At 36.7% G+C, this 19,875-nt stretch overlaps 1 protein-coding gene and 2 pseudogenes across 2 annotated transcripts in view; 1 reads left to right on the plus strand and 2 right to left on the minus strand.

Annotated features, from left to right (window-relative positions):
- Window positions 1–1,086: 1,086 nt before the first annotated feature.
- Window positions 1,087–1,205, minus strand: LOC118605049 (annotated as a pseudogene).
- A 5,499-nt stretch (window positions 1,206–6,704) lies between these two features.
- Window positions 6,705–6,823, minus strand: LOC118606683 (annotated as a pseudogene).
- A 12,733-nt stretch (window positions 6,824–19,556) lies between these two features.
- PRIM2 (DNA primase subunit 2) overlaps window positions 19,557–19,875 on the plus strand; it is a 241,133-nt gene continuing 240,814 nt past the window's right edge. Inside the window, exon 1 of one of the 2 annotated variants that reach the window (XM_016145668.2) lies at window positions 19,557–19,581. The gene's annotated coding sequence lies outside the window, so the exon portion shown is untranslated. Of the gene's footprint in view, window positions 19,582–19,662; window positions 19,745–19,875 lie in introns of those variants that run through there. The other variant, XM_016145670.2, reaches the window with a different exon arrangement.

Here is a 19,875-nt window from a genome sequence, read left to right on the forward strand (position 1 = left end):
AGTTCTCAGCACAGTACCTTGCTATTACATGCTAAATATTTTCCACTTAAATCTATTCTCTATACTCTTTCCTTTGGAGAATTCATGGGGTCTCACAGCTTCAACTTGTATCTTTTGGTACATAAATTCTATTTGGTACCTTTCTCTCAGTCTCTTCTTGTGATGGGCTGAATCGTGTCCCCCCAAAATTCTGATGTCGAAGTCCCCAGTACCTCAGAATGTGACTATATTTGGAGAGAGTGATTAAGGTAAAAATGAGGTCATGTGGGTGGGCCCTAATTTACTATGACGAGTTGTGTTTATAAGAAGAGAAGTTAGGACACAGACAGGCACGGAGGGAAGACCATGTGAAGACAGAGAAAATGCCCATTACGAGCCAAGGAGAGAGGCCTCAGCAGAAACCAGCTCAGTCGACACCTTTATCTTGGATGTCTAGCCTGCAGAACGGTGAAGAGATATATTCCCAAACTAAAGCTACCTGTAGTACTTTGCTACGGTAGTCCGAGCAAACAAATACACTTTTCTTAACTTGAATTATAAACTGGCTTTCCCAATGCACCTCCACAATTTTGTCACACCACCATTCTCTCAGGCATAAATATTTATAGGTTTTTTTCCCCAACATTCAACTACTTTTATCATCACTAAGTATTTGTTTTATTTTTTCTTTCCTTTATTGGCACTGCTATTAGTCTAGTCCACCTCAGCTTTGATTCTTATTTAAGCCAAAACATATTTCTCTTTATACACAGATCCCAGTATCTGACCTCTCTTACATGTTATGCTTCCATATGAACTCCGAGTGCAATTCGAACTGAATGATCTTTGCTCATGCTCCTGCCTCTTTTAGGACTGCTTTTTCTTCTCTAAGGCCTAGTAATTTGTAAATATGGACATATAACTATATGCCTTCTTGATAACCTCTCATCTGACCTATACTTCTGATTTTGGCATATATCTTGGCATACATCTTATTTATTTATTTATTTTTAAATTTTTTTTAGGTGAGGCAGCCCTTGGTTGACCTCACAGATTGCAAGGACTGTATCAGTTTACAATCCTTTATTTTTTTATATATATTTTTTACACCTATAGCACCTGGTCTTCCTAGGTGGTCTACCATCCAAGTACCAACCAGACCCGACCCTGCTTAGCTTCCAAGATCAGATGGAATCGGGCTTGTTCAGTGTGGCATGGCTGTAACTGGCATACATCTTTGACCCCTCTAGTTTCAACCTCCTAATCTGTCTCTCTGCTCTGTTCCTACACCAGCTATAGCTTAAGGTATTAAATTAACATTGAGTACTCCCTGTAACCAAAATGTGCTCCTCCATATAGTTCATCACATATACAGGTAGCAGGTACTGAAGATTAACATAGGTTATGTTGGAGTTTTTGGTTTCATCTTAGTTTTTACTAGCTTTGTGACTCTGGGAGGATCCTACGACTTTTTTCAGCTTCGACTCAAAAGTGAAGATAATATTTAATTTCACCTGAGTATTGTAAAGAAAAATAGGTTAAATATGTGAAAGGTTTGTAAGGCACTAAGAAAGCAGTATTTGATGGTGTTTGTTGTTGACGTTTCTGACATTTAACGTATTGTCTTTTATTGCCACTGGTTCTGTCTTTCCAAGTGCCTGGTAACGTCCTTGTAAGACCAAGTCATAGGTCATATATTCTTTCTGACTCCTATAGCACATAGTTTTTGTTTAATAAGTATTGAAATTAAAAAAAGCTAACCCCTAAAATCACAGTAATTAAAAAGCCTGAAAATAAGATGATTATCCAATTTACTTTGCATGGGATGGTTCTGGTTTCCTCTTGTTATCCCAGGATAATTATTATAGCACTCCCTCTCACTCTCAAAAGTCTTTTTATTTGGACAATAAATTACATGGTCACCCTCCCCATGAGTGATCCTGCTTAAACAGAACCATGGTAGTTTGTTTCATGAACAGAAAAGAGGCACAGGGCAAACTTGCTCTGAAGGAAGAAAAGCCTGAAGATAAAGAGTTGAATCCAAAAGTGAAAGTTCTGTTTGGGAGAATATTTCAGCTAATGGACATTATAAAGCCTGTGGGCATATTTATTTTTCTTAAGTGTTTGGATGTCAGATAAGATAAACCAGCTGCACTTCACTGCAAAATTTCCAAGTTTAGCCTTTGAGTTTAACTTTTGGCAGATATGCTTGGATGCCACAGAGCTCGAAAAGCTATTAATCAAATCTTTAAAATCTGGGTTGTTAAAATTTAAAGATGCAGCCTATATTCTGATTTTAAATAGTTTTTATTTTTAATTACCCAAGTAATACATGTACATAGTTTTGTTATGTCTAGTTAAAATGATATCAAAATATAGAGAATAAAAATAAGTACTTCCATTGCTTCTCATCTATCCAATCTCACTTTTCCTTATGTGAACCCATTTTAACTGAAAACGACACAAAATAAAGATAGATGAAAAATAAATTATAAAGATTAAACATTCTATAAATGTAACAAATTAGTAATTTTTAATAAATTAGTCCTACTTTCCAGGAAGACATTTAGCAAAAACATTAAAATGTCAAACACACATTCTTTGACTTAGCAATTTCAGTTCAAAGAAATAGATAATCATATGAAGATGCATACACGAGGAATATTCATTGCAATGTAATTTGTAATAGTGAAAATATATACATAATTTAATGTATTATTAATAGGAAATTGGTTAAATATAGTATGGTATAGTCATGTCATGGAGTAATACAGAGTCATTAAAGGTGATGATGATATGGTGTTACATTTATTGATAAGGAGAGAAGTCCACAATATGTCACTAAATGAACAAGCAGACACAGTTTGTACGTATAGTATAATCACATTTATATGTATTTACATATATGTAGATAATATATATAATTGTATATAAACACATATATATGTACATAATAAATTTTAAGCATTTATTAATATCCATTAGAAACACATGGAGAGAAATACAAAAAAAAGTTATTTCTGAGTGATAGACTATTAGAATTTTTTTACTTTGTCATGTTTTCTATTTATTATAGTAAAGATATATTACTTTTATAATCAGAAAAGAGAACCTCTTTTTTTTGTTTTAAAAAAATTAGTAGAGTTTCAGTTTTTAAACTTTAACCATAAGTCGTTTGTTTAACAGTTGTTTTTTTACCCCCAGCTGGTATGAAGAAATGCTGCCAAGATTTTTGGTGCTAATAATTACTTCTACATATCAAATACATCTACATTCTGAAGCAAGATATTTTTTTATCAGTAAGAAGTGGGTTTTATAAAAATAACAGTCTAAATGGAGAATGTCTGATCTAGGGCCTAGAGTTTTAACCAGTAGCAAACCACTATTTTATTTTGGAGTGAATTAGTCTACATTAATTAAAAAAATGTCCTAAACCTCTCTTCTACTGAAGGAAATATTTAGCATGAGAAAAGCCCGGTTATATATTTGGTTGATAGCATATTATGCTTTAATGGGTTAATATTATAATCTTCAGCTTTGTTCTTAATGAACTGACTGATTTAGTAAAATAGAGAAAGTGCATGGAGGAGATAAAAAAAAATACAAATTTTCCAGGCACTAAAGGAAGGACTGTTTCTCTCCTTGTTTGAATTTTTTCTGAGCAGCAAAAATTTAATTGCCAAAATCTTGATGCTCACCTGTCTGTGAACAGGTTCACAGGCACCAAAGTCCTCATTTATAGAGTGGAATATATTACCTTTTTCCCACATACCTGCCATCTATCCCTTCATTCCATCCTCTCCAATACCCAGATTAAAATAATGTCTAAATTTGGATGGAAGGAATGGAGGAATGGACACATCGTTTTTTCCTGGAAGCACATACTCCTGCCAGAATTGTAAAACCTGAATTTAATTATGAGAAAACATGGGCAATCAACAGAATAACTGGCTAGTACTCCTCAAAAGTATCGAAGATACGAAGGACAAAGAAAGGCTCAGGAGCTGTCCCAGATAGAGGAGGCTAAGGAAACATGACAACTAAATGTGATGTAGATGAGAAAAAAAAGACCAGTGGAATGTTTTGGGGGCCAGTTGATAAAGGTCGACAGGTAACCGTTGGTGCTATTTTGTACTTATTTTATACGCCTGAATTACTTCAAAGTGAAAGTGTAAAAATTTAAACATCATTTCAAAAAAAAGGGAATGTCAATTTGCAGACGGGTATTGTATGCTGACAGAATGACAAGACAAAAGAGATTAGGAATAAAAATGCATAACTGGCTTGGGAATGATGGGAGCATGCGGGGTGTCTGGGGAGACAACCCTGGAAAGCACGGTTGGAGTCAAATCTGAGAGAGGGTAAATGTTACCCTGGAAAGCAAAATTTTAACAAAATTTGGCCTACAAAATTGGGCCTTCATGAAAGCATTGAATTCCCCTTCATTCTCCTCTTCCTCCCAATTATAAGAAGCACTTGCTTCCTTTAAACAATAAAAATTGTCATTTTATTAAGTTATTGTCCTTTTATTGTTATTTTCATTTGTATAAGATGACTGACAAGCCAATCAAACTCATGTACTGCTACAGAAGTTAAAAACATACAGAAAATGCATTTTCGAATAAAGCACAGGTAGAGTTAAAAAACAAAGACAAAACAAAATCTGAATCATTTTGATTCTGCATTCTTCTCCCTGCCTCCCCTATCCTGTTTTCCCATGTCCCATTTTTCACTAGGCCCTGCCAGTTCCATCTTCACAGTATTTCTTGGACTAGGATTGGAATCAGAAGGCTTGGGTTCTCATCTTTACTTTGTACTTATTAGCCCTATAGCTGTGGACAATTCTCTGTGCCTGAGTTTCTCTGCGTGTGCATGTATATATTTAGTACTTAGGGAGGAGGGGGTAGAATTCCAATGAAATGATGTACACAAAAGCTCTTTATAAATTGTACAGTATTATAAAAATGCTAGCTTTTATTCAGGGCTTTAATATGTATTGATTAGTAGCTTCCAATTTTATGAAACTAAAAATTTTATTAACTGACAGAATTTTCCATTTGATAAATTTCCTTGTTAAATCATTTCATGACAGGAAGGACATTTTAACAGAAAAGTACTGAGAGGACATACTCTCAGAATAAAAAAACATTCCCTTCCAACTTAACCTATGTTTCTAAACCACATAGTCCTGATTTGTCTCATTATGCTGCAGACTGCCCCGAAGCAGCTAGTGGTTTCAGGATCAGCATTTGGGAATCAATAACCTAGACTAAAATATCCAAAGTGATAACTTCTTGAGCTTCCTGTATCCCATCTTACTGTCTCTTCTAGTCCACCTGCTTGGCATCCAATAAACTTTTGTTAAACAAATCAATAAATGAAAGGATAGATACACATTTCTTTCTGAGTACAACGAATAACTGGCCTAATTCTTTTGTAGTTAAAGGGAGGAGTTATGAGAGGCTGAAGATGAGCCAGGATACTCTTCTGTTTTGGTATCGAAAAGAGAACTGAGAATTTATTTTCTACGTCTCCTCTCTCATATTGTGCTGTTCAGTTACCTTACCTCAGGTATGTCTTTAAAGTAGCAGCAAGTTGCTGGAAAGTTGCTCCTGAGGGCTGCAGGCAGTGAAAGTGGTGGTACAGCACCAGTTAGTTGGCAAATACACAGAGGATTGATGTCTTTTTTCTACTAAAGCCTATGAGGGAATGAGATAGAGTAGATACCACAATGCGCGCGCACACACACACACATACACTTTATAAAAAAATTATTTTTTTAAATTAGTTTCAAGTATATGGTACACTGATTAGACATCTATATAGTTCATAAAACAATCTCCCCAACTACTTCCTCCCTCTCTTAGCCTCCACTTACCCATCATATTAATGCTAACTGCATGACAGAGGGAATGCGGTTAGCACACACACTTTTTATCACTGTTCATCCTATACATCTATATATGAAGCCCTTTACTGAAGGATTTGGGTAACTTCAAAAGGACTCTACAGTACAGGAGGGAGGAATGTTAAAGTTTTAGACAACTTGAACTTTCTTTTTCATCAGGAGCCAAGTCTTGCCGATGCTTCCTCCACTTCAGACTTAGCTTTTGGCTCTTATATTTGTACCTGCACCCCGGTTTCCCTCCATCCTCACAAGCACCTCAGGTGTCAAGTCTGCTGGTCCATAAACTTCAACTCCTCTGGGGAAAATTCAGTCTCTCTTCACGAGAGGAGATCTGAATTAGGATAACACCCTGGGCTTCAGATCTCGGTGGGTGAGCTCAGTGTGTGTATGAATATACTGGTACATTGCTATTGCACGTATGTGTGTGTATGCGTGTGTGTGTGTGGGGGGGTGGATCTGGGGACGGGGTAATAAATGGGCTCCAGTCTCTTGAATGTGGTTTAGTGTGTATCTTCTAGTTTGAGTTCAATCTTCCCTTCAGTAAGAGTAATGAGGCTGTTGGTTTCTTGATTAATTGGCAATCAGTAACTATATTTCTCAAAACAGACATGAATTTTTCTGGATAAATCTTAGTCTAAACTTGTATTTCTATTTTTCCTACTAGCCTAGTTGTGTTCTACCTTCGGAAACAATAGTCCTAATCATTATGCACAGATGCAAAGTTGTATTTCTTTCCAACTTTGCCCCAGAGAAAGCAGCAGTGGTGCAGAAGACCTTTTTATTTTTATTTATTTGTTTGTTTATTTATCATTTTTAACACCTACAGCACCTAGTCTTCCTAGGTGGTCTCCCATCCAAGTACTAGCCAGGCCCGACCCTGGTTAGCTTCTGAGATCAGACGCGATTGGGTACGTTCAGAATGGCATGGCTGTAGGTGCAGAGGACTTTTAATGGCTGCTCTCTGCCTCTTTTGTGCAAGGTACTGCTCTTTATTAAAGTATCTTGATTCAAAGGGTTTCCTTCATATGGAAAAGGGATAGGGAGGATTAATCTTTTCCATCCTATTACTAATATCGATGTGAGATAAGCTGATTTTGGAGAAATAGGTGGTTGATTTCAAACACATGATGTTTTAGGTCCTTTTCTGCTTAAAAGTCTGTTGCTAGAAACAAATAATGTCTGACTACCCTAAGCACAGGCTAGCCATTCTTTCAGTACCTGGTATGGGTAAGACCCCTTTCCTCTGAGTTTTATTACCCTTCCCACCTCTCCTTTAAAGAATGCTGCCAGAGCTGAAACTCCTGTTGGCCCTGAGCTCTCAGATCATTGTCAAGCTGGGTCATTTTAAGAATGGGAGAAATAGCCCTAGAAGCTTTATATCTGATGATGTGAAATGATTAGTCTTAAGAATAAAGTGGAGAAAGTTTGCCAGTCAGACTTTGATTTCCTGAACATGTGTACTACCAAGAAGTTTACACAAAAAGACTTTTGTGGATTATTGATTATATAAATGTTGAAGTTAAGAATGAATTAAGACTGAATCCTGATGAAATCCTGATTCTATTTTCCTTTGCCTTCTCCACAGCACCCATTCAGGACAAGTACTTCTGAAGACATTTCTGTTACTGGTTGGAGGTCAAAAGCTAAGAGAACTTTCAGTTACCATGGTGAGGGGTCACAAGATTCTTCATTCCCAATTTGAACTGATTTCACTTCCAAATTTGAAACCATCAACTGTGAAATATTGCCTCACCTAGGCCTTCTATAATAATCTAAAATTTTTGAGGAAAAAAAAACACTTTAAATATGAATATCTGACAAATAATTTAGTTATTATTTAGTTTTTTTTGAGCAGAGTTACATTTAAATATATATAAATGTGGACTATATATATGTATATTCATTCTAGGTTATTTTACTTTTGAAACTTTTAAGTATTCCAGTTTAGTACATACTTGAACCATTAGCAAACATTTTTAGCATTTTGATTTTTTCCCAGCACTTTTCTATATACTTCATTGATTTCAAGGTAGCTGTTGAATTATAAATAGTACATTAAAAATTTTGTGTCCAACAGAGATATGAAAATTTTGCTTGGTTATCCACATATGGCTAAGAGATAAATATATAAAATGTCTTAGCAATGAAAGTATTAACTTTATCTTCAAAGACACAAGAAGTAAAACACATGTTTTTTTCCTTAATATTTTGTAACTCCATTAGGGTTAATGGATGTTCTAAACAACCTTGAACCTTTTGGAAGAGTGTTTTTAAAAAACAACATTGTTGGAGTGGCTCCATAGTGTAGTGGTTAGCACATCTGCTATACACACAGAAGGTCCGGGGTTCGCACCCCGGGTGGAGTCATGCGCAGGGTCCCTGGTGTGCCGGGCCCCCGCCTGTGCCAGGCCCTGGGTACATGTGGGAGGAGACACCCTACCTTCAGAGATCCATTTCTTAAGGGGAGATGGCAACATTCCTTGGTCAAGGGTGGAGTCGGGGTGGGGAATTAAAAGAGGGAAAAAACAACAACAACATTGTTTACCTCCCACAAAAGAAATACTCCAAAGGCCTACTAATTATATCCCTAAGCCGGTGCATTCTAATAATAGTCATAAAAGTTTGCAATATATAATTCAAACAAAATAATTATTGAAGTAGAAAGTAATAACTGATTTGAAATTTTTTAAATTTCTAAAATCTAAGTTGATTTTAAATTTCTGAAGTTGTCAAAGAACATTTTAAGTTATTTTAGGTAGCATTTATCCTGAGCATTATAAATCAAAAGGTTTACTGTTAATCTCTTTTATGATGATTAGTATTTCTCTAGCTTGAGTAATGTAAAGCCGTTAAGGAGGAAGAAAATTATCAAAGCTACCCAGAGTTGACGTATAACAATTCGATGTTATTGTTATTATTATGATAGTTTTTATATGTATACATCTAAGATACCCACATAAAACCTGAAAACATTTACATGTTAAACACAAAATTGTAAAACCAATACAATCTCAATTAACAATATTTAACTTTCTAGATGATGTTTTGCAGAAATTAAAGAGCATATGTTGAGGTTAACAGTAGAAAGATTTGGTCACTTTTTTACTTGACGTTTTCTGTTTGACCACAATAGACCGTTGTCATCTGAGCCATTGTCATTACCATAAAAAAAAAAATTTTTTTTTAGTTTTTAAGACATGAATCTGTTTTTAAGCACTGCAATTGATCGGAGGACCAATCAAATTAATTGTTCACCCGGAAAGAAATCCAACTTTGGGTGGTAAATACACAATACAATATATATACGACATACCGTTAAATTGTACACTTGAAGCTAATTTGATTTTATTGATCCATGTAACCCTAATAGTATTTAATAAAAAGTTAATTGTTCACCATAAAATATAAGACACAAAAACTTGAAAATAACACTGACTGAAATGTTTCCTTGTATATTCACTTTTATAGATACTGCTTGTACATTGTTGCAAGTTGGTACACACAAAGGCAGAATCAGAGCAGAACTAGGAATATCAATTGAGTACTGACTGGATGGGCTCAGCAGGCTTTTTGGAATCACTAAATGTCTTTTGAATTATAAACCTTGTGAAAACCTGTTAGATTATTCAGTGAACTAAGGGATGGTTGATCTCATCTGGCTTCAATGAATTCTTTTGATGTTTAAGTTCACCTCTATTATGTTTTCAATAGTATTTTATTTTTCTACACCAGTTTGTTTTCACAATATCGAACTAAGCCTCAACTTATTGTCTTAAGAAACTCAAGGCTTATTCATAAGAATATGTCGCAATTGCAAATTATGACTGCAAGACAGAAGCTAGTTTTGTCTTTATAACTGTTGAAAAAAAATCCAAATTAAGAACACTGGTGATGCGAGGTGATGATCTACATTTTGACTTTAGAACCTGATAATAATCAAAGAGCAGCTAGACATGCTTACCAATGCATTGGCAAGTCAAACTGTGTGATTTCAGATGGTCATATGATACCAGTGGGATTGGTGTTACATACAACAGCTGACACTGAAGTCATAAGCACTATTTGGAAATAACAATATCCCAGATGACCCAGAATATTAAAAAAAAAAAAAAAAAGAACAACTTTTTAAGCTTATATAGTAGAAGGAAAAAATGGAAATTTATAGTTAAATGAAGGGGCCCTAGAGATTCAATTGGTTTGAAAAATCCTGGGTTAGATAATATAAATGAAATTGCTTCGAAAACTATAATGTGTTCCGTTAATGTCAATACCATTATTAGATAACAAATATAATTGGAAAAGTCTGGTGTTAATATTAAAAAAAGATTAGATTAATGCTACATAGCAGACAGAAAATTCCCACAGTTAAGATCATAAAACAGAGTTTCCAGGAAAACAGCTGCTCCTATCTACTAGAAAAAGCACAACCTATTTTCTTCATAAATGTTCTCTGGGGAAGTCTTACCTTGGTTCTAGGAGTTGCCTGTGTGACCGAGTATGGTCTGTGGGTTGGGCGAACAGGAGGTGATATTGAGTAGGGGAAGGAAAGGAGCCTATCCCTGTGAAAGAGGATGGAGCATTTGATTTGGGGTTCCATTGCCTCATGCTGCATTGGGCAGAGAGTTCTGGAAAGAGCAGTAGGTGAGAAGCCCATTTACAGTGGAGTCCCAAGTACATATCACACTGCTCCTAGGGCACTGACCCTAAAATAGTTAACCTCATGGGAAAAAATTATGTTCCTTGTAAATGGGTAAAGTGTTCACCACATGGATCCTTGGCTGAGAGATTATTTCATTGTGCAAAGAGAAAAGGCAGATGAGGTGCTTCCACATGTGTTAGGAAAGCCCTTTTGTCCTTCATATTTAGGATAACTCTGAAATTGATTCTGAAATGTTTAGATTAGTCAGAGTAAGGTAGATTTATTTTTTATCTATTTATATTTTCATTTTCTGAAATGTTCAAATCATTTTCTAGTTAAGAATGCGAAATTTTGGACATGATTATCAGTCATTCGAGTTGGAACTAAATCTTGGCATCACGACAGGATCGTATTTACACCTACTTCAGTTTCTAAAAATTAGCCAACTGAGGGAAAATATTTTGATCAGGAATTTCAAAGGGAAAGCCAAAATCTAGAGTGAAAACACATCTTCTGTGAAGGATTACATCACAAAGCATATAAGAGCCCATCTGGAATTGGGGATAAATACAGAAGAGTTCAATTCAGTTCAGCAGACAGCTACAGAATATCTTTTCTGTGCCAGGAGCTGTGATAGAGGCAGGAGTACAAAAATGAATAGATAGTCTGCTTGGTCTCAAGGAACTTATGGTCTAATAATCAGTCTCACATTAAAATTCAAATATTCAGAGTAGTTAGGGCCCAAAGAACAATGGATGTTGCCAAGATCCAGCTGAATTTATGTAAAATAACCCAATCGCTTTATAAGTTCCCACTTAGCAGGTAATATGGCCAGAGGTTTGAGCTTTGAAAAATGCCATTAGGTATAGAGCATAAAACAAAATTGCATTCAAGGGTAGTTCCTGGATTACTTAGATTCTTATGCTCTCTTTCCTCAATAAATTCTTTTTAACGCCAATAAGATAATTCTAAGTAGCACAGTGGATTTTAGTCAGCTTAAATTTAAATAGGGAAAGAACAATAAGGGGCGTTCTACTAAATTGTTGGGCACTAAATCGGTTATGTGCTGCTTACCTAAAGTAGGTGTTTCTTATAATCTTTGGATGTTATGAACTGGCATGAATAATTAGGACGATAATAAAACAAATTCTTCCGAAGAATTAATCTGACACAGAGTAATGAAATGCCTAAAGTTATGGTGCATAAGGCAATTATTTATAAATGATAAGTGGTGCTCATAAATACCAGTATTTAAAATTATTTCCACATGGATAGACCAAGGTCGATTCTTTATTAGTTTCCTATATATGTACAAATAGCACCGAGAATGAACAATTTAACTCGATAGTATGTTCATTGTGAGATTAATTTCACACTGCCTACCCCTCTCCCACCCTCATGAACCACACAGATAAACCAGAAGCAGAGGTTTTGGATTAAACCCCATATGGTTCCTAATTCATGTCTCTTTCTTCTACTCTGGGCCCAGATCCAGGATTTTGTGCTTAGGTCCACACTACATTACCCCAAGTGAAAGGGCCAGGCTAGCACATTTACCCCACACCCTCTCCCAGATGTATCCAGGGTGCTGAGAAGCTCTAGGCAGGACAAGCTGCATATGGGGCTCAGGTGATCTTCCTGCCAGGTCATTATAGCAAGGGGTGAATTACATTAGCAAGTAGGGGTAAGAATAGGTGATGGTTGTGACTGTCAGTAAAAAGGACCTCTGGATTTTGACACATGAGCAGTTCAGAGACAAAGGGGACAGGTAGACAAGGAAGAGGACCTGTGTTGTCAGGGTGAGCTCCTGGTCCCAAGACCTTGGATGGAAGTGGCTGGGGATCTCACATGTATATTTGTCTTTAGGAAACCACATTGAGTGTTTGGCAGTCTATACTTTGAAAAAAATCTAAGTCCCTATTACATCAAATCTGTCTTGGGTCTCATGGGGAGAGAAAGAGGACAGAAGGGTTTTAGAGGGATACAAAATAAGGATGACATGTGGGTGGAGGGAGGAGGAAATAGGAGTGAAAACTATTCTAAACATTTCCCAATGGGATACTATAGGGACAATGACTAGTTGTGCTTTCCTGTTTTGTGGGCTGTCTCTGCAGTATCTATTCTTTTCTGTTTAAAATTTCCACTATACATATATGTACTGCTTAAAGAAGAGTAAGAGGAGCATTTATGTACCCACTATTGAACACCAGCACTAGAACCGTTAAAGGTCCATGTGCCCCCAACAGAGCCTCCTCTTCCCTCACCACGAATTAACCACTATGTTGAATTTGGTATTAACGCCTCTGTTGCTTTTTTTTTTTTTTTTTGGATAATTTCCCACCTGCAGTATGTATTCCTGAACAACATCTTATTTCACTTTTTATTTTTCGTTTTCATATAAATGCTGAATTGTATCCTTCAGGGTCCAACAAGAGACAGATGGCACACTCAAAATAAGTTAATTCAAAGACTTTTTATTTTTTCTACAGACCATTTGCAAAGGTGTACAAGTCAGGAACCATAAGGAATAGATAGTTACGTCAAGTAGAATTCCATTGAAGTCGAATTTGTTACTATGTTGAGACCTGAAAAGTACAGAGAAGGGAGCTGTTACCAGACCCAGAAAGAGGGGTGCTCCTTTAGCGTCAGTGACCTTGAGAGAAGCAATGACAGGTTGAGAAACACAGGCAGCCTTGCAAGGAGACAGCTAAAGGAATAAATACATTGGTCTTCTTTTCTTCCCTCCTTCCCATTTCCTGTTGGGGCTCCTAATTGACTTTAGAAGTTCTGGAAACAGAGAGGGCACAGGAAGATATCTATATCTATATCCATCTTTCATACCAATATATATATATTTCATACTAAATATATATATTTCATACCAAATACACACACATATGTATGTATATTTCATGCCAAATACACACACACACACACACACACATATATGTGTATATATCTCATACCAATCAGGAGCAGAGAGCAGGGGAAAGGACGATCATGTATGGTGAGGGGTAGAATGAAAGCTATTCAGCACATGGATGTATTTGCCTGTGACTTGCTTTTTCAATTAACATCTTTTCAAGATTCATCCATGTTGATGTGTTTAAATGTACTTCATTAATTTTCACTGTTTTTTTCATATTTCACTGTGTGAATTGTCTAATTTATATACCCATTTTCCTGATGATGGGTAGTTTTCAGTGTTTCACTATTTTGATGTTTTGTGAACATTCTTGTTAATGTTTTGGATGCCTATACACAAACATTTCTTTAGAGAATATACTTAGGGTAGAATTATGGTACTGAGACAAAGGGTGAACCTCATCAGATGATGCCAAATGTTTTCAAAAGTAGTTGCATCAATTAATACTTCTATCTGCAGTATATGAGTTCCTTGTCAACACTCAATATTTTCTAACTTTAAATTTTTTTGCCATCTAGTGTGTTCAGAATATTATATTATTGTGTTTTTAATTTGCATTTCTCCAACTACTAATATATACGTATGCACATTTATTGGTCGTTCATATTTCCTCTGTTGTGAAATATGTCTTCAGGTTTTTTTTGCCTCCTTTTTTATTGTTTTTATATTTTTCCTATCGAATATATTCTAATACTAATCCTGTTTTAATTACATATGACAACGTTCTTTTCCCAATTCGTGACTCATTAAAAACTGTGTCTTTATGTGGTTTTTAAACTTAAGTTCTTAATTTTAATGTGGTTAAAACCATCAATCTTTCCCTTTTAGGCTTGTGTTTAAGAAAAATTGTGGAAAAATATGCATCACACAGGCTTATCATTTTAATCACTTTTAAGTGTACAGTTGAGTACCATGAAGTTTTTTTTACATTGTCGTGCCACCACTATCCATCTCCACGGCCTCTTATACTTTTTCTTGATGTCCTGTTTGAGAACTTCTTTGCTACATCATACCATCTGTATATTTGTTCTAAGTTCTTAAAGTTTTGCCTTTCACATGTAAGTCATTAAATCATCTGGAATTGATTTTCGTATATAGTGGGAGGTAGGGAATACATCCTCCCACCATATAAATAGCCAATTGTCTCAGCTCCATTTAGAGTTGTCCATCTTTTCTCCATTGATTGTAAATTGGATCTGTCATTTTGGGTTTCTTTATAGGTGTGGGTTCATTTCTGGTTCTTTATTCTGTTCCATTGATTGATTTGTCTATTCCAGTACCAACATCACACTGCTCTAATCCTATGGAGTTATGATAAACCTTTCATGTGCCTGAATTGCTATTCTCCTAAAGATACACACTACAAAATCCTTAATTTTCTTCTGGTCTCTCGTGGTCATATTCTTGCCAGCCTTTACAGACCACCCTTTCTAAAATTTCAGTGTTTGCTCCAAAATCTTTATATTCTCCTCTGCTTTATTTTTTTCTGCCTAGTGATGATTATTTAACATAGTAATTTGTATACTTGTTTATTATCTCTTTCCCACTAGAATATAAGGTTTATGAGGGCAGGGATTGTGGGCTATTTAATAACTCTTGTATCCCCAGCATAGAAGACATTGCCTGGCACTTAGTAGGTGCTCAATTAGTATTTCTGGAACAAACCACATAATGTTGATATATGGAAGGGCCATCCTTTTTCCCTGTCTTTTTTTCCTTTAAAAATATGCTTTTTTCTCTAGTTCTATTTGATGCTAGATTAATAAAAGCAATCTGAAGCAAAGGAAGAAATAGCAAGGCACTCCTTAATATTCCTTCCCTAGTCATGTCCCAGAGATGGGCAGTAAAATGGAAAGGGTGGAGAGACCAACAGTTGGTAACTGTTGGTTAGCTTTTTTTCTTTTTTCTTTTTTAAAGTTGGCTTGCTTTTATGGGTCAGCTGTCCTGCCGGAAATGCCTTCTGTCCTTTTGCTTTCCAAGGCAAGAAGAGCTGGAAGGATCTAAAATTTACGGCATCCTCACTAGGTAAAGAAATGTACCATGCCTTTGGTTTTTAGGGCGACACACCCTGCACAGGAGGAGAACGAACACTCACTTTGATTTACCAAGTATGGCAACTAAATCTCAGCTGCGACATACTACAAGACAGAACTCTGGAACTGTGGAGTCATCTAAAGGTGAATGCTCTGTGGGACAGTCTGTCTGCAGCTGGGTTATGCCCAGAATAGGCACTGAATTGAGCAGTGATGATTCATGGAAATTCCATTAGAGAAGGTACTCTGTGCTTTATTACAGGATAAACTGGGGAGCCACGTCATTCTGGAAGGAATGTGTATAAAGTTTTTAGATGAGGACTTGAAGTTTTACAGGTTAGTCATTTGATTCAAACCATCTGTTCAAATGTTAAGCTGAACCCATCACTTTTTGTTGTAAACTCTCGTATTTTACATCAATTCTGTATAATAAATATTTGTGGAGGGCCCACGGAGTGCCAAACTGGGGTTTTGTAACTGGGGTTACAAAGATGAACAACACAATGATCTCTGTTTCTGAGGTGCTTATGGTCTAGGGGAAGTAAAAGTTATTTATATATTTATACGTGTTTTCCTACAACTGCGAGGTTGGGGTTTGTAATTTATATTTATCTTGATTGCCAAGGCTGAGCATTGTGTCAATCCACTTTTGCTGATGAAATAAATGCATAAAAGAGCTCGGGGTGATTTACCAAATATGACCACTGAAATGTATCACATTGTGCATTATTGGTACTATGCTATGAAGATTCTGACTGCAATTGCCTCTGGATACGGAGAATCCCCTTTACTGTGAGGTAGTGACCCAAACTGTGGCATTAGAAATCAATAAAGATTCTGGAATAGCTTACAGACATAAGCTATTTTGTTCTCTGAGGCTTAAAATAGATTTTTAAAATGATGAAAGGCAGCTATTACGGGAAATGTTTAGTAAGATATTGGTAATGTTAAACATGAGCATATTTTTCCAGTTCTGAGTTGCTCATAAAATGACATTACTTCAGCTTTTAATTTGGAAAAATACTATGGTAGACACTTTAGGGATTACAAAAACAAACAAACGAACCTGTGCATAAAGAGCTTAAAAGCTAGCAGTGTTAATATTCTTAACTAGTTGCACATGTGTTCACAAACACTTTGAAATTGTGTATGAAGTTGGAGTGTAAATGCACTTTTCTGATGAGTAAAAATGTTAAATCATCCAGTGGCTTAGGTTCCCCAAAGATTAAGAACCTCTGTAGCAGGATATAATTAGAGAAAGAATTATAGCATATGGGAATTAAAAAGACCATGCGGGCTTAAATGAGGAAGAACCCAGGTGGCATAAGCGAAGCCTCAATAAGAGGGAGGAAGGCAGCAAGGATAGGTAGGAGGAGTCTAACGGGAGGGAGTGAGTAGGGCTCTTGGAGAGACCTCGATAAAGAGAGACAGGGGGTCGGGGAAGTGCAAAGCTTTCTTTGGGAGGAAGAGCTGGTAATTCAGAGCATAAGCTGGAGGGCAGGTGTAGGCAATAAAGTCATCAAATCTTGGGGCCATGCTGTGGGAAGGCTTCAAGTGTTGATTAAAATATAACCTCAAAAATACCATCAATGCTCATATTCTACTTCACTGCTGATGTCTTAGTTCCCACTTATGTAAGCATTTTTATGTTTGTAGTAGACTATTCTTTTTAACTGCCTGAAGAAATATTTAATGGACATCAAATATTGCAGAGAAAGGGGCATTGACAGTTAAGTTAAAGGTGGGCCAATTTAAGACCAGACTGAGGATAAAGCCAAGAAATGTTAAACAAAAACCAGTATAATTCAGAGGGGCTGTCTTACATGTAAAATTCTGATTGCAATGAAAAACGCTTGCCCAGATTGTAAAACAAAAGGAAGACAGGGGTTGGTGCACATGTGGATGGAAGGAGTTACAGAAGGCAGCCTCTTTGTACTAGTCAGAAGCATCGCAGAAAAATGTAATACTATGGCAAGACCATCTTTTATTAGTTCTCATTCAACCATTTTATTGCTTGAAGCGAAATGTTAACAGTGTCTATCTAGCACTGGGTGATGGTGTCAGCAGAGAGCAGAATTGTAAATGGATTTTCTTTCTGATATTTTCAAAAATGTCTACAATGAGTATGTATTACTTTTATTTACTAGCAAAAAGTAATTAAAAATACTTTTGTCAATAAGTAACATTTTTATAAAATTGGAGTAATATAGCATATGTGTTTTTTTAAATCTACTCTGTATCCTGAGCATTTTCCTAGGTCAGTATTCTTCAAAAATATATTTTGAAAAGCTGTATAATGTCCCATGGTATGAATATACTACAATTTATTTATTTTTTTCTGGGTTTTCACTTACAATGGTGCAATGAAGTCCCCTGAACACAAATTTTTGTGTCCATTTCTGGACAGATTCATATAAGTGAAATTATTTGGTCAAACTGTATGAATTCTTTCAGGGACCATAAGACACATTGCTATACTGTACTCCAGAACTGTAGTACCACAGTCAGTTCCTACGTGAGCTTATTGTACTACACTTCACCAAGCACTATTTCATTGTAACATCTTTGCCAATCTGTAGGGGAAATTTCTTTGATTGCTTCCAATGATAAACGTTTTTTTCAGATTTTATCATTAATTATTTTCTGAGTTATTCATTGCTGTTCTTTTCCTATTTTTCGACTTGTGTCTTAGAATTTTTTCTAATTAATTTATGTAAGTTTTTTACATCTTGATGGTATTAGCCTTTTTGTTATATTTATGGTGAAATTTTCCTTCAGTTTGATGACTGCAAAAATTTTTGAGATTTTAGAGCCAAATCTTCAGAATGTTTTTCTTTGTAATTATATTTAAATTCCTTTCCTATCTAAAGACTAGATAAATAAATGTTCTTATGGTCTATGCTCCAGCTTTTTCAGGTAATTTTTGTGCTTTCAGATACCTTCTTTGCACCAAGTAATGTAAACTATGTGTCTGATACAGAGAGGAAGGAATGGAGGTGGAGCACAGCTGTCATATTAGTGGAATTAGCAGTGTGGTGGTTAGCACTATGGTGCTTGGAGACAGTTTCTCTGAACCTGGCTTTGTCACTGTGTGATCTTTGAAGTTACTTAACTTCTCCGTTCCACGGTTTCCTTATCTATAAAATGGGTTAATAATAGAACTTACCTTATATTAGTTATGAGAATAAAATGAATGTAAATCATTTAGAACACGTCCTGGTACAACGACAGTGCCAGCCACAGTTTATTTTATTGTGGGTAGGTGCTTTAAGCTTGATATTTTTTCAATATACTTTGCATTTCTAAAAACGTGAACATTTCAAAGCACTCTTCACCTCCAATGACTACCTTTACTAGATCCTTCCTCGGCCACTTTTGTAAGTGAAACACGCCCCCTAGAGGCCACAATTGAGTTTATTTCCAGCAACTTGAAAACCCTACAGACCTCCACAGTCGGAGCTCTTGTAGCTCTGACCAGCTACTTCCGACAGTCTGCAGTCGGAGATCCACTTGCTTCCCAACCGCTTTCCACTTCTCTCTGAGCCTGTTCGCTTCTATTTCTGTGGAGCCCAGAGCGACTTTTGCGTGTGTGCATTCATTCAGTCTAGTTCATGCCAGATATTCTGCTGGGCGCTTGCTACGCGCGAGGCGTGGGGGCGGGTAGTGAACTAACTGAACGTAGATTGTCATTATGAGGATTGCCGTCCAATAGAAAAAAATACGTATTGTACATATATGGGCAAATTAACGATGATCTTTTAGCTTTTGTTTTCTCATCTGTACAATGGGGTTATACAACCTACCTTACCGGGTCGCTGAAATATTAATCAAGAAAGAACAGAGACGGTAATAGTGAGCCAGGTGCAATCACGGTGCTCAGCGAATGAATGCCTATTCCTCCGTTCCTCTCCAGATCGAAAGTGACAACTGTCAGCCTTGTGGGTTAAAGCGCCACATTTTCAACTTATGGAATCTTTACGTCCCCAGAGTTATTGGTACTACACTCTTCGGAGGGTGGGAAATTTTGCTACTAGCACTCCAGCATCCCACTGTCAACCAGCGGAGGCGACCGACTCCACGCCCAGAAAGTTCCCAGGTGCGTCCACTGCGCCCGCTCCGGGAGGGGTGCAGCGGGGCGGGGCGTAGCGGGGCGGGGCGTGTGTTCAGCCACTTCTGCTTCCGGTTCAAGTGAAATCTCCCGCCACTTGCGAACCGCGGCTGTCGGCGTCTGTGCTTTTTCGCGTTTGCTGCTGTTGCAGGTAAGAGGAACTCCCGCGTGTTTAGGGCGGACAGTGATCCTGATGTTGAGGCTTGCAAGTCGAGAAAGGAGAGCACTCTGCGTTCGGTGGGAGCAGAGGGATTGATCTGGCGGGGGCGGGGGTATTAGTTT

Source organism: Rousettus aegyptiacus, unplaced genomic scaffold (assembly GCF_014176215.1).
Source record: "Rousettus aegyptiacus isolate mRouAeg1 unplaced genomic scaffold, mRouAeg1.p scaffold_m13_p_1, whole genome shotgun sequence".
NCBI lineage: Eukaryota > Metazoa > Chordata > Mammalia > Chiroptera > Pteropodidae > Rousettus > Rousettus aegyptiacus.